We start from the raw sequence: 23,099 nt of genomic DNA, 5'->3' as shown, positions 1-23,099 counted from the left end.
GATGCTGGTGGGATGGGCATGGTGCAGTGTGATGACAGTCAGGAGAGGGCGGGGCCCTGCTTGTTTCTCTCTATGAATTTTAACTCAGTGCTCTAGTGTTCAAATTTTCTATCAGAATATACTGTATGCATAATTATTGAAAATTAAACACTCCATGTATGAATACCTTGTAAGAGGATATCTGTTCACTGTAATGATACTGGCAGTTGATGAATAGCCAGCAGTGAGATGAATCTGTTCATCTACCCATGAGATAACACTCCTGTTCTCCAGCTGCTACAATATGTTGTTGACCTGGAAAATATATGGTCCCGAATATAGAAGTGGCCAAATAATGTTAAGGTAACTCACACTGGAGTTGTAACCAAGTGGCAATTTGTCTACCATGCATTCATCTCCAGCACTGAGAAAACACACACACACACACACACACACATATACACACCCCTCGTTCCAGTATTTATCTTACTCAGTGACACAAGCTTAACTCCTTTTATGGATGGATTCCCAATAACTTAATATTGTCTCAGGATTTGAAAACTCTGGAATGAGGCTTCAAACCTGGGTATGTCAGATGAGTGTGTGTTCCTGCCTGGGTACTTACCTTGTACAAGGTGTCAAGTCAAGATTCATCCGAGGAAGATCTGGTAGGGTTGGTGTGGGGCTGGAGGCTTGCGGTTGTTCTGATCACCCACTGTCTGGAATGATCAAAGAAGGTGTTTCCTGTGTTTGGGGACAGTGTGCTTGATAATCTTAGAGTGAGAATTCAGTGTGCAGTCTCAGATACTTTGTCAGAGAAAAGGAGCCATTATTAGTAATTCAGTTGGAGCTGAAGGCAGGAATGGACAGGCAAACATCAGTCTTAGTCTGGGAGGCAGCCTCTATGGGACTCAGGAGTCACTTAAAGTGCAAGTTGAGCTATTTTGGTCTTTCAAATGTCCAATTTATGTTCCTATCATGGGATTGTTGTCACAGATGTTTTCTAGTAAAACAATGTCCCATAAATGTAAATGTGTGTTTCCTTATGATCAGAAACCTGGACACAATAGGCAGAGCATGAATAAATATCCACGTGAGGGAACCTATAGTGCTTCTTCTATAGTGTTCCTTAGAAAATAAATCAAATATTTGACAATCATAGACTTTCTCAAGATGTTTGTCCAAAGGATTATTTTCTTTCTTTTTTTTTTAAAAAAATATTCATTTAGGGCTGGAGAGATGGCTTAGCAGTTAAGACATATGCCTGCAAAGCCAAAGGATCTCGGTTTGATTTTCCAGGACTCATATAAGCCAGATTCACAGGTGGCACATACATCTGGAGTTCATTTGCAGTGGCTGGAGGTCCTGGTGTGTCCATTGTTTCTCTCTCACACTCTCTACCTGTTTCTCTCTCAAATAAATAAATAAAATATATTTAAAAATCTTCATTTAAAAATATTTATTTATTTGTAAAAGAAGGAGAGAGAAATAGGGAGAGAGAGAGAGAGAGAGAGAGAGAGAGAGAATGTGAATGGGTGCATCAGGGCCTCTAGCCACTGCAAAGGAACTCCAGATGCATGTGCCCACTGCCTTGTGCATCTGGCTTTACATGGGTACTGGGCAACTGAACCTGGATCCTAACCTGGGTCCTTTTGGCTTTGCTGGCAAATGCCTTAATCACTAAGCCATATCTCCAGCTACATTTTCTTTCTTTTCTTTTTTCTTGCAACTTTTCTTCCCACATTTTGAACTGATATAAAGATATCTGTCCAATTCACATTTTGTGGCATCAGTTAGTAATGAATTATTGAAGTCTACCACCCCCCCAAAAGGCATTAGCAAATCAACGCTTCATAAGGATGACTTTGTTCATTGCAAGCTCCAATAATCTGATTAGGTCACCTTTTCCCCATGTTCTCTTCCTTCACTCTCTCATGGCGCTGTTATGACAGGGCAATGAGCAGCTGAAACGATAAGAGCTCCTACAAGCGCACTGTCACTGTTAGAGAGGCACGGTGGACATTCTGATCAACTGGAGGTGGGGCTCAGCATGGCGAATCGGTTCAGATCCAGAAATTATGGAGTCATTGTACTCTACCACTCGTACACCTCATAATCCTTCGGTGTCTTCTGTGCACCATTTTGGTCTTGGAAGGGAGGAGGGAGCTCTCATGGAGAGAAACTGTGCTTCTAAGGTATGGAGTGCACCAGACTCTCAGACTGTGGTATATGGTGGGGAGGGAGTCCCTGTTCTCAGCATCAAGGAGGTACCTTATACCCATAGGCCATCATGCATTCCTTGTAGCCTTTGTTTAGTCATCAATAAGTCTGCTCTGTCCACTAAGCGTGCACTGTGCAGAGTGAGCTTCACTGAAAAGTCTGCCATAGCTGACTCCACTCTCTGTTGGAGAATCTGTTTCTCTTTTTCAGATGGGAACTGGACTTGAGATAAACAACCCAGTGCACTCCATCCTGGCCCCAGCTGAAACCACAGAGGAATTGAGGAAATGAACAAGAATATTGCTCTCTTGGTGGATATCAGCACAAGAATGATGGAGAAAGATACTGAGGACACTTAACACCTACCAAACCAGAGATCCAGATGTTCCTAAGTGCTCATCACTGAAGTAGACTTAAAATGCTACTAGCCTGGCTCAGGGAATTTTGTGAAAGAGGGGGTGGAAAGATTGTTAGAGCCACAAGTTGGGACAGTTTGCACAGAGACATTGCCTCTCTCCCAAAACTGACTGCTGTACCCATAATGCATGACCTACAATCCCCATGGGGTTGACCTGCATCCCCAGTGAGGAAGGCCTCTTCAGAAAAGGGGCCGGGAGGAGGGAAAGAATGGTACCAACATGTGATGTTTACATACAAAATATGTACATATCTGATAAAAATAAATTAATTAATTAAAAAAAGAACAAAGTATAATGGCAAACAACAACAACAACAAAAACTCTGCCTTGAAGGACTCATCTAGAGGAAGAAGGAGAGAGGGAGCATAGGATGACTTGTCACCTGGGATGTGTTCTCAGGCCCAGCCTGCCCATTGGAGAGCTTGCTCATGTTCTTTCTCCCCTCTTGGCTGCATATTCAGGCTGAGTGACTGGGGATGGACTATTTTCATAAAGCATGGGGAGAGTGCTCAAGACACTTCAGAGAATACCAGTAGAAAGGTACATTTTTTTTAAAATAGGAAAATATTTTGTATACTAAGTACCCTGTATACCAAAAACTTAGTACACTTAGGTCAAGGGGTGTGTGTGTATGTGTGTGTGTGTTATGGTGAGCATTTCAGACAACAGTGAACCAGAAGCAGAGAGCTTGTCTGGGAAAATTCTCTTTGGTTACTACGGGTGTTTGGCAAATATTAGACAGGTTCCAGGAGCAAAAATTGTTTCATGTCTTAGAAATTAACCCAAGAACCACAATGTCCCGGTTTCCAATCTTCTTTGTTGTGTTTCCAGCAGGCTGCTGATCTATCATAAATAAGATGGGGCCAGTGCATGTATACCCTGGTTTACAGGACATACTGATCAAATGTCTGTTGCTATGACCAGCCCAGCCCCTCCACTGCCAAGACCAGCCAGGAACGGAAGTCCAACGGTCTTGCATCTAAGCTAAACCCGCAGGAGGCGAAAGAAGTGAGCAACCTGTGCTTCATGTATGAGGGAATAGGAGTGGGATCCAGGGACAGCCTGTGTCCTTGGAAGCTTCAAAGGGGCTGGCTGTGTGGGAAGCTTTCCTAAGCCTGGATAGTGACAAAACACCCACTGTCAAGTAGGTAAGAGGAAGTTCCTGCCCACATCCTGTGAGCAGCTCGGAGCAGATTCTTGTTCTCATCTGTGCTTACTCCCACGTCAAGCACCTTGCTTTCAGCTGCCCTACTGAATCTTTTGCCATCATGGACTGAAATGGGCAAGATCCTGCTCATGCTCCTGCTGCTGGGGGCTTTCCTCTGGTGTTCTTCCTAGGTGTGGGTGAGGACTGAAACAAGAGTAAGGACCAGCGGCTGGAGGCGGCTAGAGAGCAGAGTTAAAGTGATGTGATGATGGAGTAAGCAGTGTGTGGAAAAGGGAAGGAGTCTAGGTCAAGACTCTAGGAGGATCTGACCACCAAGAATCTAGGTCTCTGTGATAAGCACACCTTGACTTCTTTCAGGGTAAGAGTTCAGTCTTTTCCCAGAGAGATCTCTCAGAGAGATTAGCCACTTCCCAGGAAAGGCTGAGTTCGAGTTTTCTTGTCCATTTGGAGCTTAGAGTCTGCCTGGCTGGCCTCTAGTGATATCCAATGGTCGGTCAAGACTATCTATGTAGAACCTGCCTAGGAAGTATGGAAGAATGTCACTGAAGGATTTGTCTTAATGCAATTTTCATGTAAAGTACAACATTTTTACTTAAGTAGGTTTAGATATAAGATGCTTTTTGGGAGACTTATATGATAGGAATTTTTGTGGGACTGCCTCTCCACCTTGGTGCCAGGTCAAGATTTGGTCCTTACGTATTTTTCTTTCTTTTTATAATTTATTTATTATTTTTATTTATTAGTTTTGTACTCAGTGAATACAGTCAAGTTGGCACCATTGTTAGGCTCATCCATTTCCTACCCCCTCCCCCTGACTCCTCCTTGTTGAGGTATATGGGTCATGCATTGTGTAGTTAGCCCACAGTTATGGGTAGGAGAAATGTCGCTGCATATCATGACCCAATGTGTGGCTCTGACATTCTTTCCACCCCCTCTTCTGCAAAATTTCCCTGAGCCATGTTGGGTTCATTTTTGGTCTGCTTCAGTGATGAGGTATTGGGGGCCTCTGGGTCTCTGGATATCTGATTTGGTAGGAGTTGATTGTTCTCTGTGTTGGTCTCCTTCATCCTTGTGCTTGTACCCAGTTCACCAAGAAAATAGCACCCTTGCTTGTTTTGTCAATTTTTCTTGGTTTCAGCTGGGGACCTTTTGAGGTATGATGGGGTGGTTCTCTCCTTAGGATCTGCGCCTATCTGAAAAAGAGAAGCAGATTCTCCAACGGAGAGTAAAGTTAACACCAGACAAATGGGATAACCCTTATTTTTATAGAGAATTTAAGAGGTGTAGGCCCTCTTGTAGCCCACAGTTGGTGGTAGCTTGATAATGGAGAGTGGGCTCATGTTTGGATATAGTTCTAACTTGCTTCCCAGCTCCAGCTATGGGTCCTATTCCACTGAAGGGATCAGTTAGCCAAATCAAGAGCACCTGGTTTCCCACCATGGCTGTGCACCACTATTGCACTTGTGTGAACATCACAACAGGTTATTTGCTGCTAAGTAGGTTAGACCATGAGTTGCTTGGGCAGATATTGGTCATTTTCCCCCAGTTGCCCATGTAGCACTTTCTAGCACTATACATGCTGACTGTCTGGGGACTGACACTCTTCCAGCTTCCAGCCATATCATTTTACATGTCAACCACATATGGTGTCTTCAGCAGTAGTGTCTTACCACTAACCTTTGGTGTATCATCAAGTACTCTGAAAGAAATCTGTCTTTCTTTTAGGGAACCTTGTAAGTCTCTCTGACCAAAAGCACATTGTAGATGATAGTCACATTCTGGTACTGGGAGTTACAGGTCAGGGCCCACAAGAAAAGGAAGAAAAAGATAACTAATATAAAAGAGTTAGAGAGAAGAGAGAGAGAGAGAGAGAGAGAGAGAGAGGTTATAGAAGATTAAGGTCAGTCTTCATCATACCCTCTCCAGTGTCATGTGGCTCAGGTATTCCCTCTAAGGGCCTGGTGAAGGTTCAGCCATTTGGTCTGCCTTTTAGGATGTAGAATTTTATGGTACCATGCCATTTGGGTCTAGATTTGTGTCTCCCACCCCCTCCTTGGCCCTCCCGTCCCTCCCCATCTACCCTATTGTCTAGCCCTCGAGATGCTTGCTGGGTATGTCAGCATCTTGGGTAGATTCAGGTTAAGTGCTATAGATGAGTGAGACTATGTGGTGATTTTCTTTCTGTGATTGGGTAAGTTCACTGAGAATGATCTGTTCCAGGTTCAACCATTTCTCCTCAAATTTCATTGTGTCATTTTTTCTTACTGCTGTGTAAAATTCCATTGTGTAGATATACCACATCTTTGTTATCCATTCTTCTAGAGATGGCCATCTGTGTTGATTCCAGCTCTTAGCTATTACGAATTGAGCTGCTATAAACATGGTTGAGCAAATCTCTCTGGACTGTGGTTTAAAGGCTTTAGAGTAGATGCCCAGTAAGGGAATAGCTGGGTCTGTTGGTAACTCAGTAGTTAGCTTTTTCAGGAGTCTCCATATTGCTTTCCAAAGTGGTTATACCATTTTACAATCCCACGAACAGTGGATGAGTGTTCCTAATTCTATACATCCTTGCCAGTATTTATTTTCATTTAATTAAAAAAATTTTTGTTCATTTTTATTTATTTGAGAGTAACAGACAGAGTGAGAATGATGTAGGGGGAGAGAGAGAGAGAGAGAGAGAGAGAGAGAGAGAGAGAGAGAGAGAGAGAGAGAGAGAGAGAATGGGCATACCAGGGCCTCCAGCCACTGCAAATGAACTCCAGATGCATGAGACCCCTTGTGCATCTGGCTAACATGGATCCTGGGGAATCGAGACTGGAACCAGGGTCCTTAGGCTTCACTGGCAAGCGCTTAACCACTAAGCCATCTCTCCAGCCATTTCATTTGATATTAAACCACAGTCCAGAGAGATTTGCTCAACCAAGATCCCTTTTCCATGTCTACCTAGCCAAGGAAGCTACTTAGCTCCTATAGTCTCTCACCTTAGTCTTTGTTTAAACTGGCCAAACATAGGCTCTGGACTTCACTCACAAAAAAACCCAGCTGTCACTGGGGTGGCAGTTTCTAGTTTCTATAACCCCTCCTCTCACTAGCAGGCTGTTTCTCTCTTCCTCTTCACTTCATATTTTCTTTAAACATTTCCTGCCTGTTAGTTATTTAATTGGCAGAGAAAACAAACCCTTAGATGGCAATATAATATGGTTTATAATGAAGATGGACTATTAAAGAAATATCCCAGGCAGATTCACATCCAACGGCTTGAAGATGCCTCTATCTATCCCCTCTTTGTCTTTGCCATGAGCAGGTGGGATTGTGTTGATCTCCATTGTTGGCCAGGAATGAAGTAGGGGTGTCTCACATCAATGCTACCATAGTATCTCAATGATTATTAAGAAAACCCTCTAATTTCTTCATTCATTTGCATTTTCTAATTCTGTCAAACCCATAAGTTTATTGTTTCGACTTCTAGCTGTGCATTCCCATCTGGGTGATCACTCATGTGAGAAGAACTAGATAGCCTAATACATCAACTGTTCACCTGATGCCCTTACAATGTTCCATTCTTCAAATCTGATAAAATATTAAAGAAGATTTACCCTTTCTTAGCTCTCAGTGCTTCCTGTATATATATATATATATTGGTTTTTCTAGGTAGGGTCTCACTCTAGCCCAGGCTGACCTGGAATTCACTGTGTAGTCTCAGGGTGGCCTTGAACTCAGGGTAATCCTCCTACCTCTGTTTCCCAAGTGCTGAGATTAAAGGCATGTACCACCACACCAGGCTACTATTAATAATTTTATATCAAGATCTGTTGTAGATATAGCAGCCATTTGGTAACATCAGACATTCAATCAGATTTGGTGAGAAACAGTCATGTTTTGGAGCAATTGGCATGGCCTCATTTCTGATATCATAGGTACTTTGTTTTAGGCCCACTATATAGTAAGATGGCTGAACCCATAGGAGTGGAGTGTTGTATAGCAATTTCCTCTGAATTGAAACATTTCATCCTAGAAGGAGGCACATTAGGAAGTTCCAAATTGATATATAGGCTCTTATGACTCAGGAAATTCCATATGGATTGGGGGGTGCTCATTAGGAGTGAGGAAGTAAAGAAGACTCAGTATGTAAACTCCTCTCATGTCTAAGATCCTGCAATAAGATTTGTAAGACCCCCCCCTTCCCAAGGTTATATCAAGAGTAAGAACTAATTGGGAGAGTAGACTCTCCTACCAGCCTGCCAAGTCATGTAGTGGACTCCAGGACTGTGGCTTCCATGAATCCTCACCTGTACTGTGCTTGGTCTTACCTTGATGTAGCTGCTTTCGAGTCATCCATGCTCCTGTAAGTAGGCCCACACTCACACTCCTGTAAGTAACCCCAATAAACTCACTGGTTCATTAAGCTGGGCTTAGGTGAATAGTTGCTTTGGTGTGTTGTAGGTGCCCTATATGGGGTAAATAAAGGCTTGTTTACATCTTCCTAGGAAGTTAATACAATATATTTGAAAACATTTATTGGCAAAATCATCCTAACATCTTGGTTATATAGTACCTCCTGAGAAGTGGGCGTTTCCTGGCTTTACCAATCAGCTGGCTGGGGTTGTCTTGCTCTATTTAGACAGAGCAAGTTGATGGGTGGAGGATCCTTCAATGTTGGCAGTACCAGGCTTTTGAGTTACCAAGGCTTATGGGCTGGACTGTGAGACACAGAAGCTTATAAGCCATGATAGTTGAGAGATTATTATTATTATTTTTATTAAGTAGAAAGTCGTATGGATACATCATATGTCAGTACCATCATTTCCCTTTTCCCCACCTCAGTTCTGCTGAGTGCCCACCTCAGTAGGATTGCTGATATTCCTCCTAGGTTTGTGAGGTATAGAAGTGAAAGCATCAGTCAGTCATTGGAAGGGGGACAGTGTCTCTGGACATTCCTTCCATTCTGTGGCTTTTACATACTTTCTGACCCCCTTTCTATAAAGTCCCCATCCATGGTGGGCATATTTTAAATCTACTTTAGTGTTGTGCTCTAAGCAGGTTCTGGATGTTTGCTTTGGCATGTTTTGAGTATCCTCTGTGTCTGTCTCCATGACCCTGGTGCTGGTTGACAGTCTTGTTATTAAAACATCTCACCAATTCCTCTGTGTTTTCATTTGGGCCTTGACTGATATGTGAGGGAAAGTTTATCTTCTTGTTCTTACTGCCTTCTGACAAAGAAAAATAGATTCTCCAAAGGAGACTGAGGTCAGCATAGGTTCAATCGGATAAGCATTATTAATAAAGAGAGATTTTGGTGGGTGTAGCCACTCTTTTGGCTAAAGACTAGTGGGGGCTTCTTGTTGGAGTCCATGATTTTGTACTCTGTAGGGTTTTGACTCCATTCCCACTTTTAGCTAAGGGTTCTTTTCCAATGAGCAAATCTCTTAGCCAGGATTATTATTTCTGGTCTCTAGGTTTAGGTTAGAATCTGATTGTTCTGGGATTTTATCATCTGTGGCCCCATTCCTTAGCAGCTATTATAACTGAGCTTCCAATAATACTTAGCAGCAGCAAACAGCAATAGGCAGCACCAACTGCAATTAGTGTTACAGCTCTTAAATGTAGAGTGTGGAGACCCTCAGCCCATGACAGTAGGAAGCTTTCAGGACTACCTAGTGCTTTTATGACCCATCCACTTAAGGCTTGGTAGCAGCTTTTCAAGGGACAAAGCTCTGCTGTTTCTCTTCTCTGGCTTTTCACAGCCTTGTATTTTCCTTCAGCCTCTCCTCATTTCTTCTTTTGCCTTTGCACTATGTATTTATCCTTCATGTTCTGTACTGTTTCTGGTCCTTGTCATTTTGGCCCCAGCTCCCAAATCTTGTAGCTGCTCTCTTGCTACCACTCTTACTTCTGCTTCTGCCACTGCTACTGCTGCTACCTTCTCTTCATGTGACCAGCTCAGTCTGTTATATATGAGAGTATGCTTTTATTGGACCTAATGTTGCAATACCAGAGGATGGCACAGGAGGGTGTATCATGACTGGCTTGGAAAGTGAGCAGAACAGCCAGATCAAACAGACAGAAAGAGAGTTTGTCAAAGGTGTATCACATGCCTCATGAACAAGAGGGTCATCATGCTTGCACCAATCAATCATGCTTACACCAAGAACAGCTTCTCAGGCAAATGAAGATCATGTTTGCACCATTTGGGGGCCTTTGCTGGGGTGCCAGGGAAAGTGCTCCCTTCTGGCCTTGGTGAGAATAGCTGTGAGGAAAAGAGGATCATGATTCTGATGTGTGAGTTGGCTTACTTAGTGTACTGATATAAAGCTCAATGCAGGCTTCTGGAGTGTCCCTAGAGTGATTATGAGGTTTCCAAATCAGCCAGGCTTCCATGAGGACAGAGACAACATCATTCCCAAGCAGGAGCCAAGCCATACTTAATCAGGAAAGAGTATCCTTCACAAGCCAGACAAAAGATTCAGTGAATTCATTGAACAATGAGTTATCAGCAAACAATTCATGGAGACTATATTGCTTGGATAAATCTTGGAACTGTGATTTCCCCCCACCCTCATCCTACTTTCACTCAGGGAAAGAAGGTCCTCTTTCTTCATTTATGGTGACAAAATGAATTTAGCAGTTCAAGATATCTAATGTGAAGGCTTCTGGTTCAAGGGTGGGAAGTCTACATTTGTGAGACACAAGTCTTAGCAAATGATGATCATTCTACTTGGCACAGCCTCAGGCAACCTCTATGTCAGTTTTTTGTTGTTGTTGTTGTCAAGAGAAACCAAATTTCAGCTATTTTACCCAATTGTCCTTAAATCACACACTCAGTATCTTATTTATTTATTTATTTACAAAGATGAGTTTGATATCCTAGCACATGTGTGCACAAATCCCGATTAGTAATGCCAGGTTTTAGTCTGCCACAGTGATCACATCATCAGCTTTACTGCAACATTCCAGATGTGAATGAGAACAGATGGCCTTCTCCTTTGTACTGCCAAGACTTTAAATACTTTGACTAAAGGCTCAGGATGTATGGCTCTGTGATAGTATCTTCCTCCTGTGACACACCCAATATCTTAAATAAATTTAATCTTTCTGGTATCACATAAGGATACTTTGTGGAGGCAAAGGACAAAGGATGTTCTTATGAAATGGGTCCAGGAAAATTCTCCCTTAGAGCTATCCTATCACTTTTACAGATTAACATTTTATTTGACCAGTCAAATTTCATAATGAGGGAGAAATATCACCATATTTGTTGATATTGGATCACCTCCAAAACACTATAACCATTAATTAAAATGAAGCTTTCATCACAGTCTAACACATATACCATACCAGGCACGAACTGTTTGAGAATTAGAGGGGCAGGCATTTAATGCCTGTCATTGTCTATTATGGGAAATATGTCATAGTTGTGTATGCAACAGAAGAGAAAGAAAATGAAAATAAACACACATGGACAAATCCTTCAGGATATTGTCCTAAAATAACTAGCTCATTTTCTTCATTCCTTTTACCATATGTCTCTTAGTTATACCTCCTTTTATTCAATGGACACATAGTGTATTGATATTCCTAGGTTCCCAAGAATGAGATATCTACTTATCTAGTTCATCAGTTGTCCTAATTATATTCACAGAATAAGGTACAACTGTCTAAGCATCTGTACTATCATCTCTTACTTAGTTAATAAAAGGATTGAAATCAAGGGTCATCTGTGTTCATATTGATTAAAGGAAAATGCACTACTCAATCACTTAGATTCTTGTAGGATCAAGTAAGATTCTGTCTTCAAGTTCCTTGACACCTGCATTTCTTTTTGTAAAAAAAAAATATTTAAAGCCAGTCATGGTGGTGCATGTCTTTAATCCCAGCACTTGGGAGGTAGTGGTAGGAGGATTGCCATGAGTTCAAGGCTACCCTGAAATGACATAATGAATTCCAGGTCAGCCTGGGCTAGAGTGAAACCCTACATTGAAAAACCACCCCCCCCACCAAAACATTTATTTACGAGAGGGGGGGGGAGGGAGGGAGGGAGGGAGAAAGGAGAATGAGAATGAGTGTGCCAGGGCCTCTAGCCATTGAAAACAAACTCCAGACCCATGTGCCACCTTGTATATTTGGTTTTCATGGATACTGGGGAATCAAACTGGGTCCTTGAGGTTCACAAGCAAGTGCCTTAACCACTGTTGCAGTCAGGTTCACATTGCTTGTACAAATCACCCAATTGAGATAAGATTGTGGGGAAAAAAGAGGTTTATTTTGGCTTACAGATTTGAGGGAAAACTCCACGATGGCAGGGGAAAAAGATGGCATGAGCAGAGGGTAGACATCACCTCCTGGCCCACAGAAGGTGGACAACAGGAACAGGAGGGTATGCCAAACACTGGCAAGGGGAAACTGGCTATAACACCCATAAACCCTCCCCCAATAATACATTGCCTCCAGGAGGCTCTAACTTCCAAATACCATCAGTTAGGGGAATCTAGCATCCAGAACACCTTAGTTTATGGGGGACACCTGAATCAAACCACCACATTCTCCCCTGTCCCCCATAAACTAATAACCATCCATGATGTAAAATATAATGCATTCATTCCAACTTTAAAAGTTCCCACAGTTTTTATCAATTTCAATGATGTTCATACTTCCCCATAGTCCAAGATCTTTTAACAGCCATAATACCAAAAAAAAAAAAAAAAAACCCTCAAAAACCCATAATGGCACAGAATAAACATTCACACTGCAAAACATGGCATTGGGCATAGCAAAGAAATGTTCAACCAATACAATCTTTAAAACAATGAGGGCAAACATCAAACTCTGTAGCTTCATGTCTAACAACTCTAGTCAGTGACAAATCTCCAAGTCTGATAATTCTAACCAGCAACAATTATCTGGAGTGCCAATTCTGCCCCTCAGCTAGGCTACTCACAGTCCTGGAAAACTTCATCTGGGGCCGGCAGCTCTCCTTGGCAGCCATGTTGTGGTCCCAGCATCTCCACTGGGTCTCCACTGCAACCCACGGTTCATCCTCATGGCCCCATGGGGTCTCCATGCAGGCATCTAGCAAACCTGGTTCACATTGCCCATGGCCATTTCCAAAACACAACACTGTGTTGCAAACTCAATGACTCTCTCTTTCCTGCATTTCTTATACTCCATATTACCAGGCAGGGTATCAATTTGTTAATCCAGGGGGCAATAAAGCAGACATTGAAGAACAGGATACTCCTTGAGCACTCAGGCCCCTCCAAAAGAGTCTCCATTCTTCTTGTTGCCCCAGTGAGGTCAGCTAGTCCAATCTCAAAGGTTGTAATCTCTCAATTGCAGCTGAATGGACAACAGTTTACCCTAAGATTTTTCTTTCTGTGCCATATCCCTCTGCTCACAACAGTTCATTTCTATGTAAACCAACCCTGCACAACTTCTCAGGACATGGTCATAACAGCAAGCTTCTCATACAAACTGTTAGCTCAGTCCAAGCAAAGCTCTTTCTTACCCTCATAAGCCAAACCTCACAGTCCATAGTTCTTACTGCAGTCAGGTCTTTCAACTCTGACCAGAAGAGTCCATCGAGCTGTACTTACAGCACTGCAAGGCATTTCTTAGGCCAAGGTTTCAAATCCTTCCACATTCCTCTTGAAAATCATCTCCAAAAGGCCACAGACACACAGTCAGGTGTCTAGCAGCAATCTCACTTCTCGGTACCACTTTACTATTGCAGTCAGGTTCGCATTGCTGGTAGAAATCACTCAACCAAGAGCAGCTTGTGGGAAAAGAAGTTTATTTTGGCTTACAGACTTGAGGGAAAGCTCCATGATGGCAGAGGGGAAACGATGGCATGAGCAGAGGATGGACATTAGCCCTGGCCCATATAAGGTGAACAACAGGAACAGGAGAGTGTGCCAAACACTGGCAAGGAGAAACTGGCTATAACACCCATAAGCCCACTCTAACAATACACTGCCTCCATGAGGCTCTAATTTCCTATTGCCATCCCCTGGGGAACCTAGCATCCAGAGCACCTAAGTTTATGGGGGACACCTGACTCAAACCACCACAACCACAAAGCAATCTTTCCAGCCCAACACCTGCATTTCTGATGCTTGAGAAACCCTCTGGGACAGGCAAAAATGGAACTTAAAGGGAGGACCAGAAATAAGATAAGGGGAAGGGAGGGAAACCATGAGACAACTTAAAGTTTCTTCAGTACTACAGATCCACAGGTATATGCATGTCATTGCAAAAATCATGCGTACTGCAGCAAGTGATCAGTGCTGCATAAATACCATAATCATAGTCATCCATCTCACAGTTTTTCATGCACATGGATATCCCATCCTTCGGAAAATTTGCTGTGGACAAGAAAAGAAAACCAATAGGTTGTTTTGATACTGAAGATGCAAGCCACAAATTAGGGGCTGGAGAGATGGTATAGCAGTTAAGGTGCTTGTCTATGAAGCCTAAGGACCCAGTTCTATTCCCTTGTACCCACGTAAGGCAGATGCACAAAGTGGCTCATGAGTCTGGAGCCCAGTTGCAGTGGCTAGAGGCCCTGGCATGCTCATTTTTTCTATGTGCCTCTTTCTCTCTTTCTCTCTCACTCTCTTTCAAGTAAATAAATAAAAGAAATTAAAAAGCCAAAAATTCAAGCCAAGGTAAACCAAACATATTTTAAATGGAAAAAATTTTTATTTTCTCTAGTGGCTGCTGGCCCCAAACCAGCTTAAGATCCTAGTTGTAGAAGCACACCGTGGCCCCTCCCTTTCAGGCAGATAGGTACAAAGCAATTGTTGAACATCTAGGTTCCAGGCTCTATGAAGATCTTGACCTCAGCTGACTTTATTCATATAGCTACTATGTCTTAAGGAAGGTGTGTTGAGCCCTGAAGGAAAAAGGAAATGTCTTCCCCATTTTCAGTGAATACACTTACCAGTATATGGTGGAATCCAGAATCTAGTAGTCATACATGATTCATTCTCTTTTGTAATGCATGTCATCATTTCATAATCACATTTCAAATATGTGTAGGAACTACATAGTCTACACTTGAGTGCTAAAGCTGCAAGGGGAAAAAAAAAGACTGTATTGAGCAGAGAAGGCAAACGTGACTATCACTTCTCAAAGTGAATGCTGACCATCCAAACTCCCAAACAACTTGGCTGCACCAAAGTTTTGCCTAGCAATATGCTTCAGGCAATAACCTGTCTTAACCTCATAGAGCAGGAGGAAATGGGAGCGAACTGAATTGTCCCTGAGCAGAAGACAAGACAACAACTGGCTGGCAAGCAGGGAGACTGAGCACTCTGCACAGTGCCACACTGCTCATGGCTCACTTTCTTCACAGTGATTACGCATCGAATGAAGAGCACAGAGTGTTTCTGGAGTTACTAGAGCCAGACCAAAGGGCGAGGGTGTAGTAAGGTGGCATAGTCCTCAGGGTTACTGGCAGTCTCCAATTCCTCACCCCACAGATTTCAAGGAACATATAAGCATCAAGACTATGTCAGCTCTCCAGTGGAGAACAAGATTAGGGGAGGATCTGAGAAAGAAAAATCAGGTGCCCAGGGGTGGAGTATTTCTTTCTGTTAAACTTAACTCTTATTCCTCAGAAGCTCAGTTGGAGCTCACAGATCCTAAAAAACATAGGCGTTGCTTTGAAATATGCCAGGGTTCATCCTAGGCTGATACTTAAACATCAGACCACTACCCAAGTATTTACCAATTTCTATGCAGAGTAGAAAGAGACTCAGCTTCAGTAGGCTTCCCATTGAGTCTCAGCTAACTCTTGCAGCAGGTTGCATAGAAATCAAGAAGAATTTGAGCTGGATGATGATTTAGCATGGGTTTTAGGTATCTGGCCACTTTATAATGCACTCATGCAAGGACATTGGACAGTGTGTATGAGAGACCAATTTAAGCTGTTCAAATACTGGCAATTTTCCAGATCTCTCTTCCATGACTCATTTCTTTCCTTGTTCCTCCTCCAACTGCTTAATTCACCTCTAGCTGCACTCTCAACTGTGCTGATCACCCATGTGAGAAGAACTAGAAAGCCTAACAAATACCTGTAATCTACTTCTCCCAGAACATTTCAGTGCCAAGTCTGATCAAACACTACTGAAAGTTTAACTCTTTCCTTGCTCTGTGTGGTTGCTGCAGTTGGAGGACCATGAGAGAAGTAAAGATAATGAGCAAGTGTCCACAACTGAATCTTTTGCTCTCTCTCTTTCTTTCTTTTTACAAAACTGATCACGTTTATTTTACATACAGTACAATCTGACACGCAAAGAAAAATACCATACCCATGATCAATATCCTCTTTTTTTTTTTTTATCATTGCATGCCTGGAAAATCATCTAACAGTTAAAACCATACAAGATCTCTGCAGGAATCAATCTAACAGTTAACCCTCAACAACAGACTTCCTCTTCAGTAGTCAAAGTGCATCTGTTAATTGGGAAGGAAATGCAAATCTGACAGTGATATTCACTTACAGGAAGACTAAATTTCAGTCTTAAAGTATAAGGATTAACCAAACACTCCAAATGAAAATAGCAAGGGCACTAGGAAAAGTTACAGTCTTTTCTGTAGAATTGAGTCCCAATCTGTGGGAGCAAGGTTCAAGACACTGGTGAGGCAGCAACGCTGCTCCAAGGGAAGATCCCCAGGGATGCGCCACTGAAGTCTCTCTGCTGCTCCTCCTATGAGGCCTGTCCTTCTCTGGCTCCACTTGCCCTGGTACTTTGGATTCAGGTAGATGCTCAGCATACTTTGGGTTATACTCTTCACAGTCCCAAATCCTGGGGGAGCCTTTCTACATAGGTGTTCTCAAGGTATGAAGGCCATCTGAGTTGCATTATATTTTGGCTGCTATGGGAGACAAGGCTTCCTTCCTCTTTTGCAAGATAATTCTGCATCCAGTAACTCCACTCTGGCTACCTCTTTTTCATGTGTGTCCTCATATGTACAGCAATGGAACCAGCAATTTCTGCATTCTTTTTGTTCTGGCCAAAGTAATCTACAAACTCTCTGTTTGGTCCAACTAAGTACGTTATTATTGTATGATCCATTATGTAGTCCTCATCTTCATCCTTAGGCCCAGGGCTGTAATACACTCTGTATGCTCTGACCACTTGGTCAGTCTTTTCTTTTGTGCCAGTGAAACCAACCAGTTTGGGAGAAAAATCTTTCACTAATTCACAATGGCTTCTTTTGTATACCTATCTAGGTCAATGGTGATGAACAGTGGAGTTAAATTCTGTTGAAATGGAACACTATCTATTTAATTCACGACTTGAATCATTTTTTCTAGTTCAGGACAATGAGTGAACCCAAAATAAATCACTACCCACTGATCCAAATAGTCCTTGTCAGTTTAAGCTTCCTGGTGTGAGTTGTGGGGGAAAATGGTCCTCCAAGCAAAGGTTTTCTGATTCTTCGCTGCCATTCCTTCTCCAGCTTCTCTTTCTTTTCTTTCTTAAAGTATTTCATTCCAGCCAATAAAGCTCCACCAGTGGCAAATGTGACTACTAACAACTTCCAGGTACGAGGCCCAAGCTTCGAGGTACATGGGAGCTTTGCCATCCTTGGGCTGGGGCCCAGATGGCCCTGGGTGTGGTGGTTGGGGGTGGCATCGCCAAGCTCCAGAGCTGCCCTCCCCCCAGCAGCCAGATGCCCACTGACCCCTCCACCAAGCTTCAGAGCCCAAGGCCTGGAGGGAAGACACGCCAAACATGGCCTGGCCGCCAAGCCACCACGGGTCCCCATACCAGCTCTTCCAGGAGTTTAAGGACTGCACCTCCTTTGATCATCATTCTTTGAGGGTGAAGGGATCCAGTGCCAACATCTTCCCATTTTATGGTTGGTTTATGGCTGGGAAAATTAAAGCATCCTTTAAAGGCTTGAAGCCAAGAAATACTATGGAGGTAGAAGACAGTAGCATCAGGTCCCATGACCTCCCATGTGACCCTTTCTCATTGCTCCCTATAACTAAAACTTAGAGAAGACCTCATTTTTCTGAATATCATCAAATGAAAAATGATTTGAGGGATGGGGATATGGCTCAGCAGTTAAAGACAATTGCTTGTATAGCCTATTGGCCTAGTCCAATTCTCCAACAACTCAGATAAAGCCAAATAGGCATCCATTTGCCTGGTGTGTGTGTGTGTGTGTGTGTGTGTGTGTGTGTGTGTGTGTGTACAAGCACGTGCACATATGTGCACACTCAAAAAATTTAAATATATTATCTTTATTGAGAATATAATTTTTTTCCTTATATTTTTATATGTGCTGCAACATAGACATAAAAGGTACTAAGTAAATGTTACATTTATAAATGGATAAACAGTCAGATATTAAATCCTCCTAAACAAGATTAAAAATTACTTATTTATGGGCTGGAGAGATGGCTTAGCAGTTAAGCGCTTGCCTGTGAAACCTAAGGACGCCAGTTTGAGGCTCAATTCCCCAGGACCCATGTTAGCCAGATACACAAGGGGGCGCACCTGGAGTTCATTTGCAGTGGCTGGAGGCCCTGGCGTGCCCATTCTCTCTCTCTCTCTCTCTCTCTCTCTCTCTCTCTCTGCCTCTTTGTCTCTCTGTATGTCGCTATCAAATAAATACATAAAAATAAACAAAAAAATTTTTAAAAATTACTTATTTAAAGCATTATAAAAATACAAAGAATATTAGATTCAAGAGCTACACTATAAATAAACACACGTATATATCAAAATTCTAAAACTCAGCCGGGTATGGTGGTGCACACCTTTAATTCCAGCACTCCGGAAGCAGAGGTAGAAGGATGGCTGTGAGTTCGAGGCCACCCAGAGACTATGTAGTGAATTCCAGGTCAGCCTGGGTTAGAGTGAGACCCTACTTTGAAAAACAAACAAACAAAAAGTCTAAAACTCACACATTAATCTCACAATGTTTGTTAATATTGATTGACAGTACTTAGAATATAAGATTCTTGGGGGTGGGTGAGGAAGAGCTGATCCTGGGCCATGTTTTGTTGGAATGGGTGAGGAAGGGCTAGTCATGGTGTGTTCAGGGCTGCACTTACGGAGGACCCAACACCTTCTCCAAGCTTAACGACAACATGCTATACCAGAATACCCAAGCTGCCAAACTTGTGACTGTAATCCTAGCACCCATAGTCTTGGGGTTGATTACACAATAAGGGCCAGCTGTGAAACAAGGCAGGAAGGTCTTCCTCATGTAAGCCTGCTCTCCTGTGGGCCTAGAGGTAGCTATTAACAGAGAGCACCCACACTGATTCAGCTCAGAGCAACCTGCCTGTCAGGCCTTGGACATCAGCCCTGTGCCCCATGGGGACCTCAGTGCTCATCACACTCCAAAGTCCTTAGGCAGTAAATAATACTGGGAGAATTGAGCACTGCCTGGACAGCAAGCAAGCAAAGATGGGTGGGGCCACACCCTCGCCCACCTGGAGAGGACACACACAAGGAGGACCCACTTAGACCCTAGGTCAACCAGCCCAAGCAACTCCACACTTAACCAAAGCTAACCAGGTGATACAACTCAGGGGTCTACAAACCCTAATTCAAAACACTGCAAGACACCAAGTCAACAGATCCCTATCAGTAATACCTAGCCTCTTCATGGAAGCCTCTGTGAAAGCACGGAGGATACTCTCAACAAAAAATCCCACAATGAAAACATGCTAATCATAATAAACAAAATGAATAAAACCATGAACAAATGAATGGAAGAATTAGAAGAAAATTATCAATGAACCAGCGATTGCATAAATGAAAGGTAAGAGCTCCATCAACCTCTCTCCCAAAACATTGGAAAATCTGGAAAAAATGGATGCCTTCTTAGACACATACCACCTACCAAAACTAAGCTGAAGCAGATAAACTTCTTAAACAAACCTATTACATTCAATGATACTGAACATGTAATTAAAAACTGTTAGGTCAGGCCAGGCTCCCAAGATGGAATCACCATGGTCAGCAGAATGGTGACAGAGGCATAGGGAAGAGGATTGCCCACATTCTTCAAGAAACCACCGAGTCATTATCCCCTCCTTGGCTAACAATGCTCCAGGTCATGGTTTCCTGCTCCCTTATCTCTTAACTCACATGGTCACTGTTCTGGTGTCATACCCTAGCTATTTTAAATGGTCAATGTAATGATCTCCCCTAAAGGAACTTTTCTATGCAACTTAATACCTTCTCCCAATTGAAAAAGTCCTACAAAGCCCAATACCTGAAAACTCAGGTTGGCTATGCTCCTCTCTTGTGAGTCAGCCCTGGCAGCGCATGCTTTTCCCAAATAAAAGATTTCACCTTTGCCTCAGAGTGGTTTGCATGATCTTGGTCACTCCCAAACCTTACATCTGGTGCTGTAACTCAGATAGGAGGATCCCAGTTGCCCTCTTGGGCAGCCAGACCTCCTTTCCCCTGATCAGACCACCGAGCTGCTATTGACCCTCTGAAGGCCTTGGACCATCTGCCAGCTACAGGCTCCTTCACTCACCACAATTTGGCCGAACTCTTCTAACTCCCTCCTCCTCAGTAAGCATCCTTCTTGGATTGGCCTGCTCTCAGTTTTATTCCCTCCTCATGTAAGCTGTACCAGTATATCAGGCTACACCCCTTTGCCCACTTTTGTACCCTAACCCAAGGTCTTGAGAAAGACAAGCATGATGATGGCACACACCTTTAATCCTTGCACTTGGGAGACAGAGGTAGGAGGATTTCCATGAGTTGGAGGCCACCCTGAGATCACCAGGTCAGCCTGGACTAGAGTGAGACTCTACCTTGGAAAAAAAAAAAAAAAAAAGGAAAAAAACCACAGTCTTGACACCTTGGGTCTCTTGCTCTCTGGTCTACTGTATCCTAAGGGATGCCTTTTGGTTTGGTTCTACAGGTCTTGGGACACTTCCTCCCCCTCCCACCTCTCCCTTCACCTCCTGAGGTGTCATCTTTTACTGACAGCCTTATTCCATCTGGAACACAGATATCCACCTTGCCCACTAACAGGCTAAACAGCCAACAGTTGTGGCCTGTACAGCCGCTGCTCATATGGGAGGTGCAGGCCTCATTCACCTTAACGGGCCAGGGGGTCATATCGGTGTTCTGTGTAAACTCAGCTTAAGCCCTGGTTCCTTTCTTTCACCCTTGTTTCACTATTTTTCTGTCTCCTCTCACTAGCCCTTTCACTATACTCTCACACTTCCATGGTAAATAAAACCTCTAAACCAATTTCTATTATCCCCTCTTGCCTGTCCCCTTAAGAACTTAAGCTTCTATGACTCTTGGATGACATCAAACCTCATCATCTGATCTTTCTCTGAAACTCTGCCTGGCTACAATATAAGCTGGACAATGGGTCCAAATGGCATGAAAATGACACACTTGATTTTCAAATTGTTGCTGATTTAGAAAACTTCTGCCAATGTACAGGCAGGCGGCCTGAAATACCCAATATTCAGGCACTTTTTACTCTACATGTGCAGTCTTCTCTCTCTCTACCTGTTCTTCCTACCAGGTCCTTCTAGCCAAGGTCTCAGGAATGTGCTCTAATTCAACCCCTCTCCCATACTCATCCTCACCATCTGCTTTTGACCAGGACACCATAGATGACCTGGCCCCAACATCTCCTTCAGCTCCCTCAGCCTCTCCTGACCCCTGCCTTTTACCCATATTCCTTCCCTTCATTTGTCTCCTATTCTACCTCTGTGCCCCCCCCATCTCACATCTCCTCTCCTCTTCTTTCCCTTCCAACCCAACATACTCATTCTTGCAGTGACAGAATGCACCCTTTACATGATGCCCCAGGCGATGAAGGCATTGTTCACATTCAAACATCACCAAGGGCTCAAACCCATTATTTCTCACTTGCTCCAAGCCAGCCTCCTTCACCCCACTCATTCCCCTTGCAATACACCGATATTTCCTGTTATCCAACCTGATGGGACCTACCATTTAGTGCAAGAATTGTGCCTAGTGAATGCCATTATTATTATTATTTTTTAAATTTTTGTTCATTTTTATTTATTTGAGAGCGACAGACACAGAGAGAAAGACAGATAGACAGGGAGAGAGAGAGAATGGGCGCGCCAGGGCTTCCAGCCTCTGCAAACGAACTCCAGACGCGTGTGCCCCCTTGTACATCTGGCTAACGTGGGACCTGGGGAACAGAGCCTTGAACCGGGGTCCTTAGGCTTCACAGGCAAGCGCTTAACCGCTAAGCCATCTCTCCAGCCCGTGAATGCCATTATTATGACCATTCATCCAGTAGTTCCCAGCCCTTATACTCTCCTCTCTCACATCCTGTCCTCCACTACTCATTTCTCAGTTCTTGACTCCAAAGATGTCTTCTCCATCCCCCTGCTCCTGATTCCTATGATCTCTTTGCCTTCACCTGGGAGGACCTTAATACAAGTACTGCCTCTCAGCTACCTGGACTGCCCTTCCCCTGGGTTTTAGAGACAGTCCCCAGTTATTTGGTCAAGCTCTCTCCACTGACCTTTTATCCCTGGATCTGTTGCCCAGCACACTTTTACAATATGTAGATGCTCTTTTGCTCTGCTCACCCTCTCTATATAAACTACATGCCAACAAACTTCTTAACTTTCTTGGATCTAAGGGATATCTGGTCCCCCCCCCCCCAAAGCTCAACTTTCTTTCTTTTTTTTTTTTTAAAGTAGTGCTTTATTTATTTATTTATTTGAGAGTGACAGACACAGAGAGAAAGACAGATAGAGGGAGAGAGAGAGAATGGGCGTGCCAGGGCTTCCAGCCTCTGCAAACGAACTCCAGATGCGTGCGCCCCCTTGTGCATCTGGCTAACGTGGGACCTGGGGAACCGAGCCTTGAACCAGGGTCCTTAGGCTTCACAGGCAAGTGCTTAACCGCTAAGCCATCTCTCCAGCCCAGCTCAACTTTCTTAAACCCAAGTTAGGTACCTGGGATTTCTCCTTACCCCAACTCACAACAATTGACCCTGGACTGCAAAGAACATCTTTTCTCCCTCTCCTTGCCTACCTCTAAGGAAAAAAGTCCACTCTTTCCTTGGCTTTGCTGGTTTCCTTAGAACATAGACTCCAAACTTTGCCCTCCTGGCAAAGCTGCTTTATGACAAAGTTAAGGGAGACCCTCATGAACCCCTAGACCCTAAGTAAGAGACGGATGCTGCCTTCTCCCATCTGTGTGACGCCCTCTTGGAAGCTCCAGCCCTTGCACTTCCAGATCTTCAGCAACCTTTTTCTTCTGTATTCCACAGAAAAAGGAGGTATGGAATTGGGAGTTCTGGGCCAAAATGATCCATCCTTT

General features: G+C 43.4%; 1 pseudogene; it reads right to left on the bottom strand.

Moving 5' to 3' along the window:
* Nucleotides 1-16,722: 16,722 nt before the first annotated feature.
* On the bottom strand, nucleotides 16,723-17,527 carry LOC101607895 (annotated as a pseudogene).
* Between the last annotated feature and the right edge of the window lie 5,572 nt (nucleotides 17,528-23,099).

Source organism: Jaculus jaculus, chromosome 3 (assembly GCF_020740685.1).
Source record: "Jaculus jaculus isolate mJacJac1 chromosome 3, mJacJac1.mat.Y.cur, whole genome shotgun sequence".
Classification (NCBI taxonomy): Eukaryota; Metazoa; Chordata; class Mammalia; order Rodentia; family Dipodidae; genus Jaculus; species Jaculus jaculus.
This window is presented reverse-complemented; position numbering and strand designations above follow the sequence as displayed.